General features: G+C 42.3%; 1 long non-coding RNA gene across 1 annotated transcript; it reads right to left on the bottom strand.

Moving 5' to 3' along the window:
• Positions 1-1,927: 1,927 nt before the first annotated feature.
• LOC307187955 lies at positions 1,928-24,413 on the bottom strand. Its single transcript, XR_013828764.1, has 3 exons — positions 24,323-24,413; positions 13,092-13,198; positions 1,928-3,494 (listed from the first exon to the last, which is right to left on the bottom strand). It is a non-coding gene; the product is annotated as an uncharacterized lncRNA (long non-coding RNA).
• Between the last annotated feature and the right edge of the window lie 36 nt (positions 24,414-24,449).

Raw genomic sequence — 24,449 nt, 5'->3', positions numbered from 1 at the left:
GTTTCTAGAAAATGACTCTTCCTAGGGAGTTTTTCTCTCTGCTCTCCTTCCATTTTCCCTGAATTTATTATCAGTAATTTTACAGAAATCTTTCCTAAGCTACTACTACCCAAGGGAATAGTAAGCATAGGTTTCTTACCTAAATGGTTTTGAATTAATGTTAAGACTGAATTCTAACAAAAGGAGGAGGTTGAGTCTGGGTAGAAAAGCTCATCTTGAGAAGTTGAATCTGCCTCTGTAACTGAAGTAGTGAGACTGTAACTAGGGACTCAGCACTATTCTGACTCAATTTCTTAGTTGTGATACGGCCGTGATCTTATGCTTGTGATGCCTGACTTCTACCCTAGTTTACCATTGACTTAGCTTAGCTTGCTGCTGAGGGAGAAAGCTGTTGATGCATATGGAGACTGAAGATTAGTTGTTCTCTAGGCTTCACCCTTGTTCCTTATTCGCCAGGACTAGCTGACCAAAGATTTATGGCTCAGATAATGTTCCAACCTGAAACGAGACCTGACGGCTACTTGGAACCTTGAGATGGAGAGGATCATCTCTGAAAACAGAAGATTGCCCCCTCCCCAGTACATAGCCCCTTCCTCTTTTCCCTCTACCATCTCTGAGCACAAGCTGGGGAGCAGGGAGTTGGTTCTTTGGGACATGAGTCCACCTTCTCCCCAGGATTGCTGGCTTCCTCAATAAAGCTATCTTTCCTTTGACTAACACTTGTCTCTCAGTATTGGATTCTTGAGCGATGAGCAGACAAACCTGAGTTCAGTAACACCTTTCTCCTGGCGATTTTAGTTCCGGTCCAGTCTTTTGAAATCATCCTAGGTAACATCTAATCCCCTTTCCATGAGGTACTCCTTAAAATATTTGAAGTACCCTCTCATTTCTTCTGATTTCCCCATCCCAATATTTTTCTCCTCTAAGCTGCACCTCACACATTTCCTTTAATTCCTGGTGACGTCTCACCCTGTCCGTTTGACACAATGCCAGAGTCACTCACTCTCCCTCAAGTTCCTGACATCTTGTCACTGTTTGTGTCCCTTCTTCAAACGGTCGTACTTACACTAAAAGAATAGTCCTGTGATGTCTGCCTGACACAGACCACAGTGAGAGGCTCTCTCATTACAGACCCTTTACCTCCATCCCCAGAGCCTGAGATCACATTCACTTTCTTGGCCACCACATCACACTGTTAATTAATACTGAACATGTGGTTGACATCACTCCCAGTCTATTTTTTTTCCAGCTTGATGTTTCCATCTGTCCATGTCCCATTCTAGACCTGGTCCCTGGCATATTCGAGGTTTACGTGTTTAGAATAATTTTACAGATAGACGTTTATATTCTCTGTGGCAGACAGTATATTCTCATGGAGGCTGAGCCCTTGAACTCCAGAGGCAGATGTGTGAGGCCAAAGCCTGACTGAGCGGCTTTGTCTCTGTGTAAACTGTGATCTCACCTTTCCCCACCCAAAGGCTGAGGAAGATGATGACGCATGCTTCACAATTACATGAAGTAATTCTGAAAAACCTTTGATTAGGGTCTCTCTTGACATCCTTGTAGATAAAATGGAGAAAGATAGTTTCCATCAACCCTCTGTCTCTTGAGATTAGGATATTTAGCCAGTTATGAATTCATCTAAATCTACTAAAAGGCATTTAGGACAGTGTCTAGCTTATAGTAAAAGTGCTCAGCAAACATTAACACTTGTTTTTAGTTAACATTGTGCTCTACCTTTTTTTCCCATTTGTTGAAGTTCTTCTCCTTTTACTTCCTCTTCCCCTCTCCTTTCCTTCCCTCTACAGTCTCCTCACAATAACCCTGCCTTCCCTGTGCACCCTTAGAATGCTAATACTAGAAGTCTGCTGTGTTTTCTTCCATACCTAATTTTTCTCCAAGTCTTTTCACACAGGTACTGTTGAGTTTGGGGGCCCAAAATGACTTAACATTTTCTATATTGATATATCTTGTTGGATATGAATCCAATAATGTATTAAAAATGAGGTACCACAAACAGGATTTATTCCAGATATTCAAGGCTGGTTCAATGTTAAAAAAAAAAAAAATCAGTTAATGTAATCCATCCATCACATCAATAAGCCAAAGAAGAAAAATCAGTCTTACAGTCAAATGCAGAAAAAGCATTTGATAAAATCCAACAGCCATTCATTATACAAACTCTCAATTATACAAACTCTCAGAAAAACTAAGAATAAAACGGAACTTCCTCAACTTGATAAAGAACATATATAAACAATGTACAGCTAACATATATAATGGTGAGAATCTGGATACTTTCTCCCTAAGATCCTCTTTTATCACTCCTATTCAACATAATACTGGAAGTCTTAGCTACTCAATAAGACAAGAAAAAGAAATAGAATGTATACAGATTGGAAAGAAAGAAAATCACTCTTCATTGTTTTTTGCCTATTTATTACCTTCAGCTTGTTCTTCATTTTAACTCTCATTTGAGATTGCTCTTAATGGAAGGTTTTGGCTAACTTCTTACATCCATTCTTGATTATGAGACTTTTTTCCCTTTTGGGAGAATGTACGTTTTATAATGGGTCTCCATAAAAAGAGTTAAGGATGGTTTTAGGGTACCAGGAGTGGGAGGCTGGTCAGGTGAGAAAACTGCAAATTTTGAGGTGAATTATTCCTAAATTCTCATCCCAGGCTGCCTCTGAAACTGAAACCTTCTGAGACTCAGCTCCCTAAGTCAGAAGACAAGAGTAATAATATCTGTCTTGTAGTTTTCCTTTTTTTTTTTCCAAGCCATGTTGTGTGGCGTGTGGGATCTTAGTTCCCTGACCAGGGTTTGAACCCAGGCCCCCCTGCTTTGGGAGTGCAGAGTCTTAACCACTGGACCATCAGGGAAGTCCCTGCCTTGTAGTTTTGCTGTGAAGATTAAAGTGATAAAATAATGTAAATCACCTTTACTAAAAACACATCCAGGACATATGATTATTGTAGTGATGAAACCTCAGTGAACAAACACTAATGGGAGACAGGATCTGGGGGAAATATGAGGAAGGGTTCAGGGACAGTGAAATAGTTAATGTTGGTCTTGATGGGTGAATCACTGCTGCTATGTGAATCACATTAGCTTGAGCTAATCACTGCTGCTACACAGAGAATATTCTAGAGTCTGCCTAAGTGGCCAATGGGTTGGGTGGTCCTCAGCATAGCAGTGACTCATAATACCCTTGGTTCAGAGAGATTTGGGGTAATGGTCCCTGGGACTGAATGTGGAGAATGGATGGTTTGAGCCTGGGGCTCCTCAGTGTGCAGAACTAGAGACATTTCCAGCCACTTGTCTCTCCCTTCTTCCAATCCAGATTCCTTACTCTTGTCTGTAATGTGTTCCTTGATCCTTCCCAACTTTTGCTCTTGCCCCTGTTGCAGGAAACAATGTGTGGTGCGAGAGGATGGTCATGTCCTAGGTCTCAGGTGAGTTCCTGGGATGGCCGCCGAGTGTGGGCTCTTGGCTTCGTGCAGGGAAGAATTCAAGAGCAAGCCATAGTAAGGTGAAAGAAGGTTTATTCAGGGAGAAACACACTCCACAGACAGAGTGTGGGCCATCTCGGAAGGTGAGAATAGTGCCAGGGTACGGGCAGTTTTTATAGGGGTGGGTAATTTCACAGGCTAATGAGTGTGAGGAGTATTCCAGCTATTTTGGGGAAGGGGTGGGGATCTCCAGGAATTGGGCCACTGCCCATGGCTCCTGTGGGTGTGTCATTTAGCGTGCTGATGTGTTACAATGAGCGCACACTGAGGCTCAAGATTTAGTGGAAGTCGACTTGTCTGCTATCTTGGACCTAGCTGGTTCTAAAAAGTTTATGTCATGTCCTCTGGCTATGTCATTCTTTTAAAGGTTGTGCCCTGCCCCCTTCCTGTCTCACCCCTGCAGGAGCAGAGTTTCTTTGTCGAGGGTCTCCTGTCTCCTCGTCTCTGCTGATCCAGCAATTTGTTTATGGTTTTGCAGAGGATGGGAAAGCATCTCTTACAATGACCAATAGTGAAACTGGCTAGTGATGGGAGTCGAGGAGAACACAGTCAGGGCAATATGAGGTATGATCCTCTTAGAGCTCTCAAAGCATGGAATCTGGACCTTGCCCCTGGGGATAGGAAATGCACAGTGTAGGTTTTTATCTCATATTGTCTCTTTGTCTCATCACTTGCTCAAGTGCCTTTGCAACAATGATTCTCTGTGGAAATATAACACCCCAAACTCTAGGTTCAGAAATAAGCTATCATTGCCCTGACACATTGCCTGTGAAGGTGGTTGTCTCCTCTCACATGCCCACTTTCTTACAGATAACACACAGTGACTATTATTTCCATTCTAAGCTTCACTATGTCCTTCCTTCGTGCTTTGCATTTAGACTGACCTTCTTTTTCTAGGTTCCTAAGGTGGAAGGTTAGGTTATTTATATGAGGCCCTTCTTCTTTCTTTAATACGGGTGTTACAGCTACACATTTCCCTCCAAGCACTGCTTTCCTTCAATACCATACCTTTTGCTATGATGTGTTTTTGTTTCTATTAATCTCCAAGCATTTTCTAATTTTCCTTATAATTTCATTTTTGGCTTATTTAGTAGTGTGCTGTTTAATTACCACATATTTCTGAATTTCCCAAACTCTCTTTTGTTACTGATTTTTAATTTAATTCCATTGTGATCAGAGAACATTCTTTGCTTGATTTCAGTCCTTTCAAATTTACTGTGGCTTGTTTTATGTCTAGCATATGGTCTATCCTGGAGAATGTTCCACGTGTACTTGAGAAGAATGAGTATTATGCTGTTGCTGGGTGGAGGGTTCTATAGACAGCTGTTAGGACTAATTGGTTTACAGTGTTGTTGAAGTCTTCTCTTTCTTTGTTGATCTTCTGCTTAGTTGTCTATTCATTATTGAAGTGAGGTATGAAGTCTCTGTTATTGTTTAGTTCTCCCTTTGGTTCTGTCAGTTTTGCTTCATGTTTTTTGGGCTTTGTTGTCAGGTGCGTGTACGTTTATAGCTTGTTATGTCTTCCTTATGCATTTACCCTCTAGTGAATTTTTCATTTCAGTTATTGTACTTTTCTGCTTCAGAATTTCTTTTTTTCATAATTTATATGATTTAATTGATATTCTCTATTTTTTGTAATATTTTTCTCAGTCCTTCCTTTAATTTTTGATAGGTGGTTTCTTTTAATTCTTTGAATGTATTTATTATAGCTCTTTAAAAATCTTTGTTTAACAAGTCAGATGTCTAACTTTCTATTGCCTACTCTCCCTCCCCCCACTGTGCATAAACCATGGTTTCCTGTTTCTTTGCATGTCTTGTATTTGTTTGTTGAAGATTGGATAGTTTTAATAATATCATAAATCATATCTCCCCCCTTGCAGGGTTTGTTGTTGTTGCTGTTAGATGTTGTTGTTGTTTGTTGTTGTTGTTATTTGCTTAGTGGCTTCTCTGGGCTAATTCTGTATAATCTGTATTTTTGCTCATATGTGGCCCCTGAAGTCTCTGCTTGGTTAGTTTGATGGGCAGCTAATGATTGGACACAGGTTTCTTTAAATGCATGCAGTGGTAGGTCAGCCTTTGCTGGGGCCTCTATGTGTATGTATGTATATTGGGACATGCCTTCAATTCGCAGGCAGGCAGTTTACTACTCTGCTTTAGCTTCACTTCTGGCTCATGCAGAGCCTCAAAGTCAGCCAGAGGGGAGGGATTAGGGCCTTTTCAGGTCTTTCCTGGGCATGTGCACAGCTCTACAAATGCACAGTCTTCTAGATCCCCAGGAATATGTCAGAGCTTTCCAAGACCCCTGTGGGCATCTCATTTCCCAGCTTTTAAAAGTTTTTTGTTCAGTCCCAAGTGCTATTGTTATCTCAGGCAGCTGCAATGTTAAACAACTGACACGTATTGTTTTTTGTTTGTTTACAAATGCCCTGGGAATAGGGTTGTTTGAATAGAATGAGTTTTGAGTAAGGTCATATAATGATAACCTTGAGAAGAGTACTTTTCAGGATGCTTCTAGGCAGATCAAATAGTGACAGTTCTCTGAGGATAGGCTTTGAGAAGCTCCAGACCCTCTTTCCTCCCTCCGGTGGCTGCTAGGCTGACCATTTTCACAGCTATCATAGTTGTGGGGCTGTTAGTTTTCAAGGCTACCATGGAGCTGGGGAAATGGGGATGGGATTAGGGCAAGGAAAAATATAGGGTTCATTGTTCTTACTGAGATTCAGCAGGTTTTCTTGAATTACTGTTCCTCAGATGATTGCACACCTTTGGTTAATTTCCAGAGTTCTAACAAATGTTGTATTTGACAATTTTTCCAGTGTTCTCATTGCTTTCATGGAGGAGTGGATTGTTTGAGGTCCTTACTCCGCAATTTCAGAAATGTTTCTACAGTGATTAGGTAACAAATGTGTGTGTGTGCATGTGTGTGTGTGTGTGTGTGTGTGTGTGTGTGTGTATATATAAAGGAGGGGGCCGGGGAGAGAGTGAGAGAGAGAGACCACATTGTGGATGTGAATACGGTTTAACTTGTAGACCAAGGTAGGAGCAGTCTGTAGAAAGTTCCCCCCACCTCACAATGAAAGTACAGTTGTCCCTTGGTGTCCACCGGGAGCTGGTTCCGGAACCCCAACCCATGGACACCAACATCCACAGATGCTCAAGTCTCTTATATAAGATGATTTAGTACGGTTGGCTCTCCATGCCAAACCTGGATGTGGAGGGCTGACTGCAATACATTCCTTGCTTAGATCTAAGATTCCACCCTTAGGGAGCTGTTCTTCCGGCGGGGATGGTGTGTGTGTGTAACTAACCCTACCTGACTTCTTTTTTTAAAATGCACATAACTGTGAGAAAGATAGGTAGAGTTCACCCAGTTGTTTCTCTTCTTAGCCGGAAGGAAATTCTCTGAGTGAGAACTTGACCAGAGTGGAGATGGGGGTTGGTGAGAAGTCAGAATGAAAAGGAAGAAGACAGAGGCGCTAAAGACAGAGATCTCCTATTTTCCAAATTTCCTGAAAAGTCCCTCCATGTAGATTGGGGGTGGTGTGTGTGTGCACACGTGCATGCACATGTGTGTTTGTTCATGGTTAGAAAATCACAGAAGAGGAGGTGTAGAGGCTCCTGGACTGTGTCGACTGAAAAAAAAAAAGCGCACTCTAAAAGCTAAGAATTATGTTTTATTCAGCAGACATACTGAGGACTTAAGCCTGGGAGGCAGCCTCTCAGATAGCTCTGAGGGACGTTTCAGAGCTCAGAGGTAAGGGAGGAGCCAGGGTACATAGGAGTTTTTGCAGCAAAAACCAGGTGGTCAGCATCAAAAGATTACTGTTAATTAAAGAAAAACCAGACATAATCAAGTTAATGAATTTAGTGCTTTTCTCTTTATGGGAAGATGCAAGAGTCAGGGCTCACTGCAATCATTCCTTTGAAATGCACCTTAGCTATCTAGGGCCAGTATCTTGTTTTTTTCCATCCTGAATTCCCTCAGGGTACACTGTGGAGAGGGGTCATTGGCTACAGTGGCTATGGCGTGATGGCCATAACATCTTTGTTTGCAAGTCCGAAGGCAGGAACCTGCTCTTCTGTCTAAGTCATGCATCTCTTTGGGTGAGTCCCTCTTTCTGCTTCAGTTTTTTTTTTTGTTTGTTTGTTTTTGTTTTAAAGTTCAGAGACAGATTAAGTGAGCTATCTACCATCCAAGTTCTTTTTTTCTTTTATTAATAGTAATCTTTTATTTATTTATTTATTTTTATATTTATTTTTGGCTGTGTTGGGTCTTCGTTTCTGCGCGAGGGCTTTCTCTAGCTGCGGCGAGCGGGGGCCACTCTTCATCGCGGTGCGTGGGGCTCTTCACTATCGCGGCCTCTCTTGTTGCGGAGCACAGGCTCCAGACGCGCAGGCTCAGTAGTTGTGGCTCACGGGCTTAGCTGCTCCGCGGCATGTGGGATCTTCCCAGACCAGGGCTCGAACCCGTGTACCCTGCCTTGGCAGGCAGATTCTCAACCACTGCGCCACCAGGGAAGCCCCTTCTGCTTCAGTTTTCATGTCCATGAAAACAAGGTTGACGAGCTAGTCTAAAATATTTCTGGCTAGAAATTCTAAAGTTCTATGAGGTAGAAGCCTGCAAAATATAGCAAACCACATTTAAAGTGAACTAGTAAGAGCTTGAAACTTTTTTTTGAACTTACTTTTTGGAAGTATTTTTCCCTTTTATATGCACAATGAAACAAAAGAACTACTGAGTCCCACACTGAGCTGTGGCATCTTCACTGTTTACCTTTAGTGTTGGAACAAATGTCCTGGCCCAGCAACTTCCCCCATCGTGGCCTTTTTTTCTGGGGACAGAGCATGGTGTGTCTCATTAGAGGAAGGAAGCAGCCTCTCACTCTGCTGAGTTCAGATTACACACGGATAGGATGGGTCGCTGTCACCAGCATTAATAATGAAAGATGGATGGCTGTGTAGGGCACAAATAAAGAATGTTGGTAAATCCTCTTACTTGAGAACCGATCGGGAGTTCTGCTGACATCAGGAGTTGAGTTTTTAACAGCCCAGAATGTTTGCACATAATATGAGCTGAAATTCACACTGTTGACCTTGGGATCGCTTTCAGTCGCCCTATGTTTCCAGGAGGATTAATTTATCAGCCTACTGTTTATCACCAAGGCTAATTCTACTTGAGGCGATATAGTGGGTTAAGTAAGTTTCCTGCAGGGCCTTAGCCATCTTGCAGCAGCCCCCTGAAAGCTCTAGACCTGTGTTGATTGCATGCTTTCTGCTCTGCTCTTGGGTCCAAATATACCCTCAAATGCTCTATTCATAGCCAGAGGCAAATGACTGATAATAGTTTGCAGCTCTTCCCGAGAGTATTTTCAAATGAAGAGGGACAAAGTAACAAAGTATCAAGAATAGCAGAAAAGTGACACCCAGTGGGCTGATGCTCCTTGTTCTATCATGATTGTCAAGTGAGCCGTGATGGGGAGGCCACATCAAAGCCAGGGAGTGAAGCGTATGGTGTTTAGTCATGTCTGCTGTGGGTTAGCGAGAGTTACCATGGTAAACACGACACATTGCTAAGCCTGGTGTACAAGGAAGATATCTGTTGTGCAGTTCATCTGAACTGGGTTTGATTATGACCTCTGCCACTGACTTATGGACTGAGCTCCTGAGAGAATTAAAGAGAAGATGTGAATTAAATGAGAAGGTGTGTGTAAAATGTTCAGAAGAGTGTGGGGTGAGAAAGCAGTTGAGCTTCCCTAGACTGTGAATTTTCAAACCTATCTTATTCATCTTTGTATTCTGGCATAATGCCTGGCCCATAATAAACCCTCCATAAATATTTGGTGAATTAATGTACGTTGCATAGAGAAACAGCTTAAAGGAATGAATCCAGTGGTTGGTTCTGAAGACTCAGGTCAACAAGGAAAAATTTGCGTAGTCACTGGGGCTTTCCTGAAGTTGCTCTTTATAAGTTTTCCTCCTATTTTTTTTTAAATAAATTTATTTATTTATTTATGGCTGCGTTGGGTCTTCGTTGCTGTGCGCGGGTTCTCATTGCAGTGGCTTCTGTTGTTGTGGAGCACGGGCTCTAGGCGCACAGGCTTCAGTAGCTGTGGTTCGAAGGCTCTAGGGCACAGGCTCAGTAGTTGTGGCGCATGGGCTTAGTTGCTCCGTGGCATGTGGGATCTTCCTGGACCAGGGATCGAACCCATGTCTCCTGCATTGGCAGGCGGATTCTTAACCACTGCGCCACCAGGGAAGCCCTCCTCCTATTTTTTTAAACTTAAAATGTTATTATTAAAGTAAAACAAACACACAGAGAAGTGCACAAATCATAAGGGGACACAGCTCTGTGAATTCTCACGTATCATGTAACCATGATCTGCATAAAAACTGAACCAACACCAGCTCCCCAGAATGCTGGTATTGCCTTCTCCCATCGTCAGCTATTCCCTACCCCGAAAGATACCCTTATCCTGACTTCTAACATTATGTATTAATTTTGTTCTATATTTTGTGAGATTCGACTATGTTGTTGCATGGAGTAGTAATTTGTTCATTTTTATTCCAGTAAATGAGTCCACCATAATTTGTTCATCTATTTACCTGATGGATATATTGGTTATTTCCAGTTTTTGGCTATTACAAATAAAATTGCAATGACCATGTGTTTTGGTGCTTTTGATCTGCATTTCTGTGGGATGTGAGTAAAACCTTGCAGTGAAATTGCCAAGTCACAGGGTATGTTTATGTTTGACGTTAACAGGTACTACTAAAAAGTTATCCAGAGTAGTTGTACCAGTTTACATCCTCCCAGTAGTGTCTGCAAGACCCCACCTCCCTGCATCCTTGTCAACACATGTCATTGTCAGCCTTTTTAATTTTAGCCATTCTGGTGGGATGTGTGATATTATTTATTTTGGTTTTAATTAGCATTTCCCTGATGACTAATGCTGATGAGCTTCTTTTCATATATTTACTGGCCCTTTGAATATCCCCTTTAGTGAATTCTCCTCTTATTTTTCTTTTTCCTCTTATTTTTTAAGACTGTGCTTTGCAGTTGGAATTTTAATTTTTAATGAGCATATGTTATTGATTTTACTTGCTAGAAGTTATCAAACTCTGGCTCCATAAATCCAGGACTCTATGGTAAACTTGTTGCTAATTTCTTCTCTTTAAGGAGAAAGGTCAGTATTTATACGTGTATTTTTGATACATTCTCCATTCTCAAGGAGATGTCAGACTTTTGGAATGGCCATCATGTTCCTTCTTTATTTTTTTTAATTTATTTTTATCGGAGTAGAGTTGATTTACAATGTTGTCTTGGTTTCTGCTGTACAGCAAAGTGAATCAGTTACACACATACATATACACACTTTTTTTCAGATTCTTTTCCCATATAGGTCATTACAGAGTATTGAGTAGAATTTCCTGTGCTAAACAGTAGATTCTTATTAGTTATCTATTTTATATATATGTCATGTATGTGTATATGTTGATCCCAATCTCACAATTTATCCCTGCTCCGCTCTTTCCCCCTTGGTAACCGTAAGTTTGTTTTCTACATCTGTGACTCTATTTCTGCTTTGTAAATAAGTTCATTTGTACCATTTGTTTTAGATTCCACATATAAGCGACATCATATCCTGTTCTTTCTATCGTGTATTTTAAAAAGTATTTAAAATAAAAAGCAAACATTCTCTTGCTCAGCAAAAACCCAAGTTGGGATCAGTGTTACCATTTGTCTTTTCTAGGCATCGCTCTGTTGGAAAGAATCAAAATGTCTGCAGGTTTGTAAACACCCAGAAGTGCAGTAGAACCGTGCGCTGAACAGCCTGCCCAGAGGCTCTTTGTCTTGCCTCATCCGAAGGCCCTGGTTCTCATCCAACCCCTGCACCTGGGCTGGGGTCCCTCTGAGCTGACCTCGTGGCTGGACTGCTTATCCCTGGATATGCCTGTTGCCTCACCTTTAGCTCCTGGCTCTGCAGCTGGAAGCTGGTAATGTGCCCCCTGCCACCATCCCTGAGCCCCACTCAGATCCCACAGTGCCGAAGCATTTAGTTCCATCCATGGTCCTTTGGGATTTATTCCCAGAATGTAAGCATGAGTCAGCATCAAAAAAAAATCTATTTTTTCTGGAACTGAAAACTCTCCTGTGGACCCTGGATTGTGTGGTGAGCATTCCTAAATGTTTGATTTCCAAAATTCACCGTAGTTGATAAGCAGGATGGCGATACAGAATCCTGAGAGCTTTATAATGCAGTGGAGTAAAAGCTGCAGTTATGGGCATTCATTCAAGCAGTTTTCAGTAGAAGAGGGGGCGGGCTCACCTTGGGCTAATTTGTACATTCAGAAAAATGACTGAGCCTGTGCTGCGCTCCCTGATGAACTGTCACGCGTATATACATGTTGTCTGGCTTGTGTCTATTAATTCTCATCTCAGCAGCAAATGGGATCTTTGCTACTGAGTAGTTTTTAATCAGTCTGTGACATCTGCATCTAAATAAATTGGCTTAATCTTGAGAAAAATGATTGCAGTTGGTATGGTTCACAGTTACAAGAAGGTCCTTTAATATTCACAGCTCGTTCTTTGAAGGATGCTAGGGACTACACTTTACCCCGACACACAAAAGGTCACACGATGCTGTGATGACGTTGATGGTGACATGGACCTAATGCTTCAGCTAATGACCAGGGAGAGTGACACGTCAGCCCAGGAAAGCTGGAGCTCTCGAGGCTCACAGGGAAAAACTCCTGCCTGTTAGCAGCCCCTTAGATTTTCCTTGTAATTTAATTAGTTTCCATAAAATAAATGTGCCTTCTCTTGTGCACTGTCAGCAAAAATAGAATGTGTACAATCTTTCTTCTGAGTTGCTGATTTTACTCGGAGAACAGTTACGCCTAACACTTTCTAGATTTCTTTCTTTCTTTCTTTCTTTGTTTTAAAATCAGCATCCTCTTAGTTCATTAGTGTCTTTGAAAAGATTTCTAACAAATATGTGAAGGGACACACTGTCCCTTCAGTAGGAGTACGAGACTTGCCCGGTAAGGACATGAGTCCAAACCCTGGCGCTATTTTTGGAAATGTGTGATAGGAAAGTACTACATGTACCAAATAAAATAAAATGATTTTCTGGGTTTAAAATAGCAATTCGGGTGTCAAATTTATCTTTACTGATAAAATAATTAGATGTAGATAACAAAACGCTTCAGGTACGGGATATGAGATAGAAGTCAATCTTTAGCATCACTTCCATCCCTCTTGAATCACTCTTTGCCCTTATTTAGTTCAACCCTGTCACCTGTCACTCAGCACTGCCTGTGAAGGTGGCCCCACTGAAGCATCTATTTCTCTGCTTCCATCACAAACGCCCCCCTACTGCTCGCCCCGACTCCTCAGCCCAGGAAGTGGCAACTCCATTCACCCAGCTGTTCAGCACCCATATCTGGGGGTCGTCTTTGACTCCTCTCTCTAAATCATACCCCGTGGCCAGTGCATCCATTGTTGCTTCTACGGCCCCAGTACATCCCAAACTGTCCACTTCTTCCCACCTCCAGCACCGGCCCCTAGTTGAAGCTACTCACCGTCGCTTCCCCCGTCTGCTCTCCTTGGCAGCCCCTCCATCCACACTGGAGCCACACTGATCTTACGATGCTAATTCAATCGTAGAGTTCCCTGGCTTCCCCACTGGAAGAAAAAACAAATCCAAGCTCCATGTCGTGGCCCCACCGCCCTGGTTTTCTGTAGCTCCCTCTTGCTCACGTTCCGGCAGCTGGGTTGGGTTTGCTTCAGTTTCATGAACCAGCTCCTACAAATACGGAAAAAACTCGTAACACAGCAGAACAGGTAGTGGCTCCGAGACTGAGTTTATTGCGCTGCAGACTGTTGGCAATATCTCAGAAGGGGAAAGGCAAAGCTGGATTCTGCAGGGAATGTGAAGTTTGGTTTAAGGCAAGTCTGCAGGGGCTTAACGAGGATTGGGTAAGACTTGTGCTACACCAGGATATGAACAGGTGGAAACAGCAAGGCGAGTATTTTGAGGGAAAGTTTTAGGGCTTGAACTGTTGGTGGTTTTAATTAAAGAATGGATGGGTCTTTGGGGAAGTTTCTGTAATGGATAATCAAGTTATTTGCCTGGAAAGGCATGTCCTGGAATAGTAAAGTGATGCCAGGGAAGACAAGGGAATAGTGAAGTCTGTAGAGTCTGCACTGCAGATTGTAGGACGCACATGTGTGTGGGTAAGATAGTTTCAGCTCAGGTCCAAGCTGTGTATAAGGGTGGATGGTCCTGATTCTCACAATAATCAGTCTGCAGAAGAGAAAATATACGTTTCTGAAGTATATGAAAAGATGCTCAGCTTGACTCATGAAGAGAAATATATTTGAAAACTGAGATATTTTTTTCACCTGTTAGACTTCCAAAGATCAAAAAATTTGATGGACTCTTACGACGGAGAGGAAAACAGGGAATCTTGCACATTTCTGGTGGTAATGTCAACTGGTAGAATTTCTGTAAGGAGGGCAATCTGACAATATCTATTAAAATTATAAATGCACATTCCTGCTGTGTGGAATAAAAATGATCACTTGTATTTATCCAACCAGTCTGCCAATATTCAAAGGAACCAGTGTCCTGTAGAATATATTTTAGGAGGTACTTTTTAACTGGTGATAATTAGTCCTTTGATTTAGATAAAAGTTGCAAATGTTTTTCTCAGTGTTTTTGCTTTGCATATGGTGATTTTTGCCGTGTGAAATTTTGTAATTTTATGTTGACGAATGTTTTGGTCTTTTTTTCAAATGGCTTCTGGATATGTGTCATACTCCCAAGATCATAAAAATACTCTGCCTTGGTTTCTTCTTTTTTGTCTTATTGTTTTGGGGCTTAATTTTTGGTTACATTTAAATTTTGGGTCCATTTGGAGTTTATTTAGGTGTAACTTGTGAGTTATCTATTCAATACTATTATTTTTCCATGTGGTGACTCAGGTTTTTCAATACTATGTATTGAGCAATTCATCCAGCTCATAGCATATACTGAATTCTCAAAAATATTTAGTTCTATCTCTGGAATCCCTAGTCTGCTTCATAAAGTTTTCCATGCATTCAATGGACCACACTTTTTAAATTATTGTAATTTTGTTTTAGGTTTTGTTAGTCAAGTTAATCTCACCTTGTTGCCTTCTTGTTCAGAAGTTTCCTGACTCTCCTAGATTGTTTATTTTTCCTGTGAACTTTAAAAACAGCTTGTCTAATTCCATTGTCTAAAATCTCATTGGTGAACTAAGGTATCGTGTTAAATTTACAGATTAGTTTAGGGGCATTTCTATTTTATGAAGTTAAGTCTTCCTATCCAAGTGCATGATATGCCTTCGTATTTGTTCAAGGCTATTTCGTGTTCTTCAGTAATACTTTAATGTTTTCTTCAACAGGTATTTCACATTTTTGTTATGTTTATTACTAGGTTTTTGTTTGTTTGTTTCTAATGTAGATGTGAATTCCCCATTTCTATACCTATTAGCTCCTTGTCATTTGTAGATATGAAGGTTTTTGATTCTGTATATTTATTTTGTACCCAGACATTATATGGAATTCTCTTATTGTCTGTAATATAATTCCAGTTGGGTTCTCTAGGCATGTAACCATATTGTCTGCATAGAATGATAGCTTTTCCTCCTTTCCAATTTTATATCTGTAATACTTGCTTGGCCTAATACCTCAAGAAGAATATCAGACGATAATGGTGATGGTGTGTGTTGTCTCATTTTCATCTTTAATGAGGTCACGTCTAGTAATCCCTCATTAATCATGGTGCTGACTTTCGGGTGGAGATAGATACATTGTATTATAAGAAAGTGCCCAGTTTTTCTCGTTTTATTAAGAGTTTTAGCAAGAATTTATGTTGAATTTTATCAAATGCCTTTTCAGCATTTATGAAGGTCATAGGATTTTTCCTTCTTAAATCTATTAATATAGGTGAATAGATGTTATGATATGTAACCATGCTTTTATTTGGGGAATAAACCCCACATGGTCACTATATATTAATTTTTAAATCATTTGCTGGATTATTTTGCTGAGTTTTAAGGATCTTTACATCAATTTCTTTTTGGATGTGTCTGCTACCTTTGTTGAGTTCTAGTGTCAGTGGTTTATATACTTTATTAAAAACAACAAGATGGGACTGGGATCATATGCTCAGCTACGGGTTGATCTCTGTTACCAGGGGACTGCTCAGGCCTAGATCACATGACCACTCTTGGATCTGGGGGTGGGGTCAATTTCTTATTTACTGATTTATTAAACCACTTTATTGAGGTATGATTTACATACAAAAAGCTGTACATGTTTAATGTACACATTAAACTTGATGAGTTTGGAGATAAGTATGTATCTGTGAAACCAGCACCACGATCTATGCCATAAACATATCTATCACCTCTAACAGTTTCCTCCTGTCCTCTTCTTCTTATTATTGATAAGAACACTTAACATAAGAGCTACTCTCAGGAAATTTTTAAGTATACAATATAGACTTGTTAACTATAGGCTCCATGCTGTACAGTAGATCTCTAGGACTTAATTGAAACTTTGTACTCTTTGACTAATACCTCCCCTTTTCCTCCTCCCCTCAGTCCCCGGCAGCCAGCATTCCACTCTTTTCTTCTATGAGTTTGACTATTTTAGATTCCTTATATAAGTGGTATCATGGAGTATTTGTCCTCCTGTGTCTGGCTTATTTCACTTTGCATAATGTCCCCCATGTTCATATATATTGCAGCACATGACAGGATTTCCTTCTTTTTTTAAGGCTGTATAATATTCCAGTGTGTGTGTATAGGTGTGTGTGTGTATATATATATATACACATTTCCTTTATCCATTCATCTGTTGATGGACATTTAGGTTGCTTCTATGTCTTGGATATTGTGAATAATGCTACCTTGATCACAGGGAATTCAGGTATCTCTTTGAGATCCTGATTTCAATGCATTTGGATATATACCCAAAAGAGGGGAGTTGCTGGATTATACAGTAGTTCCATTTTTAAGTTTTTGAGGACCATCGTACTGTTTTCCACAGTGACCATACCGATTTGTTTCTAGGGCTCCCTTTTCTCTACATCCTCGCCAACACTTACTATTTTTTTTATAATAAACATCCTAACAGGTGTGATGTGATATCTCACTGTGGTTTTGATGTGACATTCCCTAGTGATTAGTGATGTAGAGCACCTTTTCATATCCTTCTGGCCATTTGTGTGTCTTCTTTGAGAACTGCATTTATTCAATACCACTGCCCATTTTTAAATTGGGTTATTTGGATTTTTTGTTGTTATCATTGTTGTTATTGAGTTGCAGAGGTTCCTTATATAGTTTGAACATTAACCCTTTATCAGATATATGGCTTGCAAATATTTTCTCCCATTCCATAGGTTCCCTTTTCATTTTGTTGATTGTTTCCCTTGCTGTGCGGAAGCCTTTCCATTTGACATAGACCTACGTGTCTATTTTTTCTTCTGTTGCCTGTGCTTTTAGTGTTATATCCAAGAAATCATTGCCAAGACCATTGTCAAGAAGATTTTCCTCTATGTTTTATTGGGGTCAATTTCACTTGAAGTACATGAACTCAGAGTTGGATAGGGTTGGTTCCCCCAAAGCAAAATTGGGACCCAGTTACCAAAAGAAGGAGGGGTAATAGGTGGAGAAAACAACAGACCCACCCCAGGCAGAGTTAGCAATAATCCAGCTTGGATATTTCTAGCTGCATTTGCAGTGGACATAGGAAGTTTCTCTGCTGATACTTATGTGGGTCATCAGGCGAACTCTTATTAGCTCTGGGTTGACAATGTCCAGACTCCTTTCATGTGGGAGAATAAACTCCTAATTTGTTTAAGTCATTAAGAAAAACATCTTCCATACGGAAATAAAAGCAGGAAATTTTTTTTATGTCAGCAAAGCCAATGTGGGCAATTCCATTGCCACTGGGGAATGCACTAGAGCTATTTCATGGTGTTCTATTTCAAGGTTGCGGAGTGAATTCAGGAGCAAAGGGGAGGTCTTGAATTGAACCTCCTTATTTTCAAGCCAGTGGATGTGGATTCCTTCTTGAAAACAGTCCTGTATTCCAGTATGGTACATTTCTCTCAATAACAAAAAGTTGGAACCGAAAACAATTATTGTGTTTAACATAGTTCTCATGTTCTCAGGAGTTTTCGTGAAAAGATCTGATTTCCATTTGGTGATAGTTGAAGTGCTTTATGAAATATTTATAGAGGGAAGATATGCTTCCTTGCTGTCTTTTTATTCAAGACTTCTCATTTAACTTGACCTAGATCAAATCAATATTAGAGTAATAATGTAAAAGAAATTAAAACTGTTTAAACAGCTGCTAGAATAGCAGTTTAATTCAAATGAGGGCAAGTGTACAGGGAAGAAAGTAAAATGTGAACATATCTTAAACACAGTATTTAGGAATTGTTCAAGGATAATTCAGAGTAAAATAATCTGGATATATATGCTAAAACGCTTAAATGACGAATTACAAAAAGGATGCTACTAATTAAAGGAATAAGATAGTAGTTCTGGTACTTGTGACTGGAACGTATGCAAATCATATTTATTCTTCGTGAAGATTCTTCAAAGGCACTTAAAACTCCCATGGACTTGGTATTTACATTTTTACACTGCCTTTTGATTTGATTGCCTCTTATGTAGGAAACACTGGGAGCGGAGGAAAGGCAGTATGAGCCTTACTGAAAGAGCATAAACTGTGGAATTCAGAGGACTGGGGTCTCATTCAGGTTCTGCTGCTGCCCAGCCTGGAGCAGTGGTTTGTTTTCTCAATGCTTCATCCTCTTCTTCAGAAAAGATTGTCAAAGTCCCATCCCATTTTCACATCCTGTAATTCCACAAGTCAGGAGCAGTAGTGCACCTTACAAGGAATGCAAGTGAGCAACAGAACTAAACCTTCAAGAGCCTCCGTCAACAATAAACCAAAGTCCAGCGGTCACTGTGCATCAAACCATATATTCACTCATACATATACGTGATACACACAGTATGTATACACACAGTATGTATCATAGACACAGGACACATCCCCCCCACACATAATACACATCAAATATCATATATGAAACATACATCATAGACATATAGATATGATGCATACATCATACGTGCATTATACACATACATATATATATATGTATATATATATATACACATGTATTGCAGCATCTACCAAGTATCAGCCCTGCATTGCAGGAGATCCATATAGCAGATGCAGAGTGCTGCTTCTAAGTGCGGACTCTTCCTCCAGACTCCCGGCCACTCTACCTGCTGGGTGACCTTAGACCTTTTTTTTTTCCCTTTCTTCCTGGTTCCAATGCAGTGAGCCCTTCTCATCAAGTTTTCTGAAAGGCTTGCGCCTGGACAGGACCACATCGAAGAGTTGGTGCCAGTTGGGACCCACCATGTACTGCATCCCTGGGCAGAGGTCCTTTTACTTAACCTCACTGCAGCTCAATTTTGCCCTTTTAAAATTGGGCACAAATCCTAGTTTCTACCTCATGGTGCTGGCATTAGGATTAAATGAGATAATATGTAAAATACACTAATATTAATGCCCAGTACATACTCTACTCAACACCACTATCATCCCATTGAATTCTCCCAAGATCTTTATAAAGTACGGTGTTGGTTCAAAATCTCAGCGACTTCCTGGGTGAAATCTGAAACTGGCCCTATAATACAGAGGGCAAGGCAAGACAGAGAAGCGAGGCAGACCACTCCACACTGGTGGATGGCAGCGTTAATAAGTGAGGAACTCATATATGAGGCACATCTTGGGCACTGCAAGACAAAGTAGATCCCTGTATCTATCACCAGAATCTTAAAAGTTGATACAGAGGCCTGAACTAGGTTTAGTCACGTGTTCAGTCCAGATGGTCTCAGCAACACCTTCTTCTCTCAAGTCTCCGTGCTTGAAACAGCTCCCTGTGGGGGTGGGTGGAGGGTACATTCCAAGGACGGGAGGGGGTGAGGAGCCTCTGATTGCCTGGGTTCGACTCACAGGTCAACCTGCGGTCCCGTCCCCTGGATGACCGCCTCCAACACAGGTATTTCTGTCTCCATATCACATGGCATCTGAAGGTCAGAGTCTAATTTGCCCAACAACATCATGGGTCCTGATACAACCGTTCTGGTCTGAGTAGGCAGTTTGGTGCCGTTCTCTACGGCAGAGCATTTTCGCCAGGCAATGTGTTCCCTGTCTGGGTCGTGTGGCTGAGTTTTTCTTTCAAGCTGACTCCAGCTTCAATCTGGCACCCAGACCCACCCTTTGCAGGGGGCAAGAATGTTCCCTTGGGCTTCCCTGGTGGTGCAGTGGTTGAGAGTCCGCCTGCCGATGCAGGGGACACGGGTTCGTGCCCCGGTCTGGGAAGATCCCACATGCCGCGGGGCGGCTAGGCCCGTGAGCCATGGCCGCTGAACCTGCGCGTCCGGAGCCTGTGCTTCGCAACGGGAAAGGCCACAACAGTGAGAGGCCTGCGTACTGCTAAAAAAAAAAAAAAAAAAAAAAAAAGAATGTTCCCTTATAACCTTAGAGGGTAACTGAATGTGGGAAGAGTGAGCAGTGATGATGTCACCGTCTACAGGCAACTCTGGGTGCAGAGAAAGGCGAACAGTCCAGCTTGCCAATGACTGCAGAAAGCTTAGGTGCTCTGGGGGAGAAGGTGGGTGCTAAATCATTGATAGATGCACATGGACACAGCTCTGAGCTACTGTGGGTCCATTCCAGACTACCACAATAAAGCAAGACACAGGAATTTTTTGGTTTCCCAGTGCATATAAAGGTTATGTTTGCACTTTGCTATTGTGTGAAATAGCGTTACGGCTAAAAAAAAGTCCATACCAATAATTACTTTATTGCTAAAAAATGCTAACCATTATCTGAGCTTTTGGTGAGTCATGGTAGTCACATCAAAGATCATTGATCACACATCACCGTAACAAATATAACAATAATGAAAAAGTTTGAAATATCGCGAGAATTACCAAAATGTGACACAGACAGGAAGTGAGCAAACGCTGTTGGAAAAATGGTGCCAACAGACTTGCTTGAAGCAGGGTTGCTGCAAATCTTCAATTTGTAAAAAACGCGCTATCTGGGGAGCACAGTAAATTGAAGTGCAATGAAAGGTGCTATGCCTGTATGTTAGCACCTGTGGAACTCCAGGTGAGCTGAAGGTGGTATATCACCCCATGTAGTGTTCCTGTTTGGATCTTAGTTCAAATTTTGGGAGGTGATACCAGGTAACTTTTGTGTTTTTTTCTAAAGATGAGATTCTTAGTCTATGGATCATCACACCGTGTATCAGGCTGGCATTCCCACAGGATGCTCTGGAGGTCACAGAGCATAGGAACCTCATTATTAGAAGGAATGTTACTCTCCCTGAGCTCAGGGCTTCCCAAGTGGCTGCCCACGAACCTGGGCTGGCCTGGGAAGATGTTTTTCTCCTGTTGTGACAAAAAAGCAAAACATAAACACAGTTGTGTTTGCATTGGTTTGTAACATTTTTGTAACATCTAAAGTATGCTGCAGTTGAGTTATAACTCTGGAGTACATCCATGAAAAAAATGAGCCAAATTGTTTCTTAAAATGTCTCTGTTCCGTCAAATTCAGAGGCCCTGGAATCCCGAATTGGACCCAGCCTTCTATCTCGCAGGAATAGCACACGTGAGATAGCAGGTCAAGCTGCATGGCTCATTGGGAACAGTCAGTCCTGCCTTGCCACTTTCTTGTATGTGGTCTGGCATTTTTTAACACCGCTGGGGCTCAGTGGCTTAAAACGACAATGGTTTATGTCTTACACCACATGCCCATTGCAGGTTCCCATTGCTTCACCACACTGCCCTCCCTCAGGGACACCGGCTCCACCTTTTGGAATCTTGATGATCACCATGGTCACGTGAGTGACCATGCACTGAATTTTAAAGGCTTCAGTCTTTAAAGGCTTCAATTCAAGCACTGAATTTTAAAGGCTTCAGTCTAGAAGTGGTGCATGCTATTGCCCCGTATATTTCATTGGCCAAGACAGGTCATGTGATTACACCTAACTTCAAGAGGGCAGGAAAGTACAATCCTACAAAGAAGTTCTTGGAAGGAGTAGAGGTAGAAATACTGGCAAATAGCAGTTAAGGCCAAACACACAGTTGTTCATTAATATTCCATTTTCTTTATTTTAGCTCAGCATTTCAACTGGTTGAAATATTTTTATATCTTGATTCTGGTATGAATTGTATTAGCTGCCACATTTTGAGAGTCTATGGCATTTCGCTAAAAACTTCCTCTAGCCTGGTAGTGATTCACTGACTAGTACATTCAGACTACAGTTGTTCAACGGTTTCAAGTCCACTTTCTCCATAAGGGGAATCATGAGAAATTCTATAACAGTCTTTGCTGAAATCACAGCAAAGACACATTATTTGGGTATTTTGCCCTTGATTTATTAAAGTAGGGTCTCTATCAAAAAAGAAATAAGGTGGGTTAGGGGGAAGATTTGATGTTCTGTAAGTTTGGAATAATATGAACCAAAGGTCTGGATAATTGAATTTTTAGTTTTCATTTAAACATAGAGCCAACATTATTTTAATAACTTCGGTTAATAAGACATGATAATATATTAGTTGGACTCTTTGCTTAGGTATTTGGAGGTCTTGCAGATGGTTGGAAACTGTCAGCCAAGTACCAAATCAACCTTCAGAACCAAAGAAAAGACCCACTTCTCCGAGAGTGATAACAGCAATAATAATAGTGAACACTTGCATGGTATTTACTGTGTGGACGTTTTGAAGCCAGGGCACATAATGCCACGTCCAATTGTTCAGAACTAATCACACAGCTCCTCTTATAACCAAGGGGGCTGGGAGATTTAGTCTTCCTTTTTAGCTTGGAGAAAAATGGTCTTGAATTGTCTCTTTCATAATATGCCTTTTTTTTTTTTTTTTTTTTGTGGTACGCGGGCCTCTCACTGTTGTGGCCTCTCCCGTTGCGGAGCACAGGCTCCGGACGCGCAGGCTCAGCGGCCAAGGTCCACGGGCCCAGCCGCTCCGCGGCATGTGGGATCTTCCCGGACCGGGGCACGAACCCGTGTCCCCTGCATTGGCAGGTGGACTCCCAACCACTGCGCCACCAGGGAAGCCCGAGAATATATATATTTTTAAAAGTTCAATATTAGCTGGAAAATTCAGAAATCAGCATCCAAAAAATAAAACCACTGTTAGTTCTTCCGTATTTCAAAGTGATATGAAATTCACCCACAAGGGAGGTGGTTAGGCAAAAATATAGTAAACAGAAGTGTGATTTTAATTAGCCCACAACCTTTCTTACACTTCATGTTGCTTCATTTGTTGCGTGTGTGTTGATGGAAAGGCATGAGCAGCCCTAGTCCATTATTCCAGGATTTAAGGTAAGAAAAGTTAGTTTCAGGAAAATGCACACTCCAGGGGCACAGAAAGTGGAAGAAACACCTGATTGATGAGACAAGTACCAGCAGAGGGTGCTGGTGTGGCACAAAATTAAGATTTTTTAAAAAGAGGAGATCTGGGCTAGAAGACAGCAGGTGTGAGGGAAATGTCATAACTGTTTGGGTCCGCTTGGAGGTATGAATTTCCCCGCTGCATGCAGATCTGTCTGGGTTTCAGTGATTTCTTGTGATGGCCACATGGATTTTAGGCATCTCCTAAAGCACAAACGCCTGACACTTGCTCCTGTGTCTGAGCGAGACTGGGAGAGGCTGTGCAGTCTGGCTCCTGTCTGCACTGGAGACTTTCTATCAGCCCCTGGCTGCTCGTCTGTGGCACCTCCATGCTGGGTTCATGTGCAGCCTCTACTTTCTTATTTGCCCAGCTTTTACAAAACTATATTTGTGCGCCTTAGAAAATTTGCCAAACTGTTAATCCAAGAGGGTCCCATTTTCTTTTCTCACGTGGCCACCCTGAAGACAGGGTGACCAGTTCCTGGGAGCCTATACACAGCAGAGGTTGTGAAAGGTCGGGGAGGGGGTGGGACGAGGTGGGCTGCGTTTTCTCAGCAGCGCCTGACCTCCTTGGCTGTCAAACTACGAAGAGCTCGATAGTAAACGCGAGCAGTGCCTTCTCGAATCTGCTTTTCTGAACTGCTCTTTCAGAAAACTGACAGCGTTCTGGGCTGGCAGTCAAGTGACCCACTGGGGTCCAGTCCAGCCTGTCTGGGCCTCAGTTTCCTCCTCTGTTCAGCGACAGGGTTAGACACTCTGATCCCGAGGCCTCTTTCAGCTCTCGCGCGCCACAGTCAGACACCTCTGAGCGGCGCGGCCGGTTCCGCCCTCCGGGAAGGGCCCGCGAGAGGGGAAGCTCTCGGTCAGCACCAAGGACAAGGGCCCCGGGGCGCGCTGCGCAGACGCAAGGTCACTTCTTAGCCAGTCCCGCTCCTCTGCGGGTGTCTGGGCGCCCGGGTTTGGAGGCTGCGCGGGGAGGGCCGTGTGTGCTGGGGAAGTGGTGAAAGCTGGGGGAGCAGCCCCGGGGAATGAAGTAAGGCCGGGCCCCCTGCGGTCTCGCAGATTCTGCGCCAAGAGGCCGAGGGCGGTTCCTGCCAGTCGGGCGCGGCGCCCCCGCCCGCCCCTGTCCGGCCCTTGGCGGGCGCAGCGCTGCTCTGCACCTGGAGGCCCCGTAAAGTCCTCCCCGCGCCTGCGTTGACCTCCTCCACCCCCTTTCCTTCCCGAGCCTCGCCTTAGCTCCCCGCCGGGGCCGCGCCGCCACCACTGACCTCTCGAGGTTCTTTTGGACACACCCACGACTCTGACCGCACCCCTCTGGGCTGGGGACCCCGGACGGCCATTCTGCTCCCCGTGACTCAATCCCCTGTGGGGGAAGGGTCCTCACGACCCTCTCCT

The sequence above is a fragment of the Stenella coeruleoalba genome, assembly GCF_951394435.1.
Source record: "Stenella coeruleoalba genome assembly, chromosome: 6".
NCBI classification, from domain to species: domain Eukaryota; kingdom Metazoa; phylum Chordata; class Mammalia; order Artiodactyla; family Delphinidae; genus Stenella; species Stenella coeruleoalba.
This window is presented reverse-complemented; position numbering and strand designations above follow the sequence as displayed.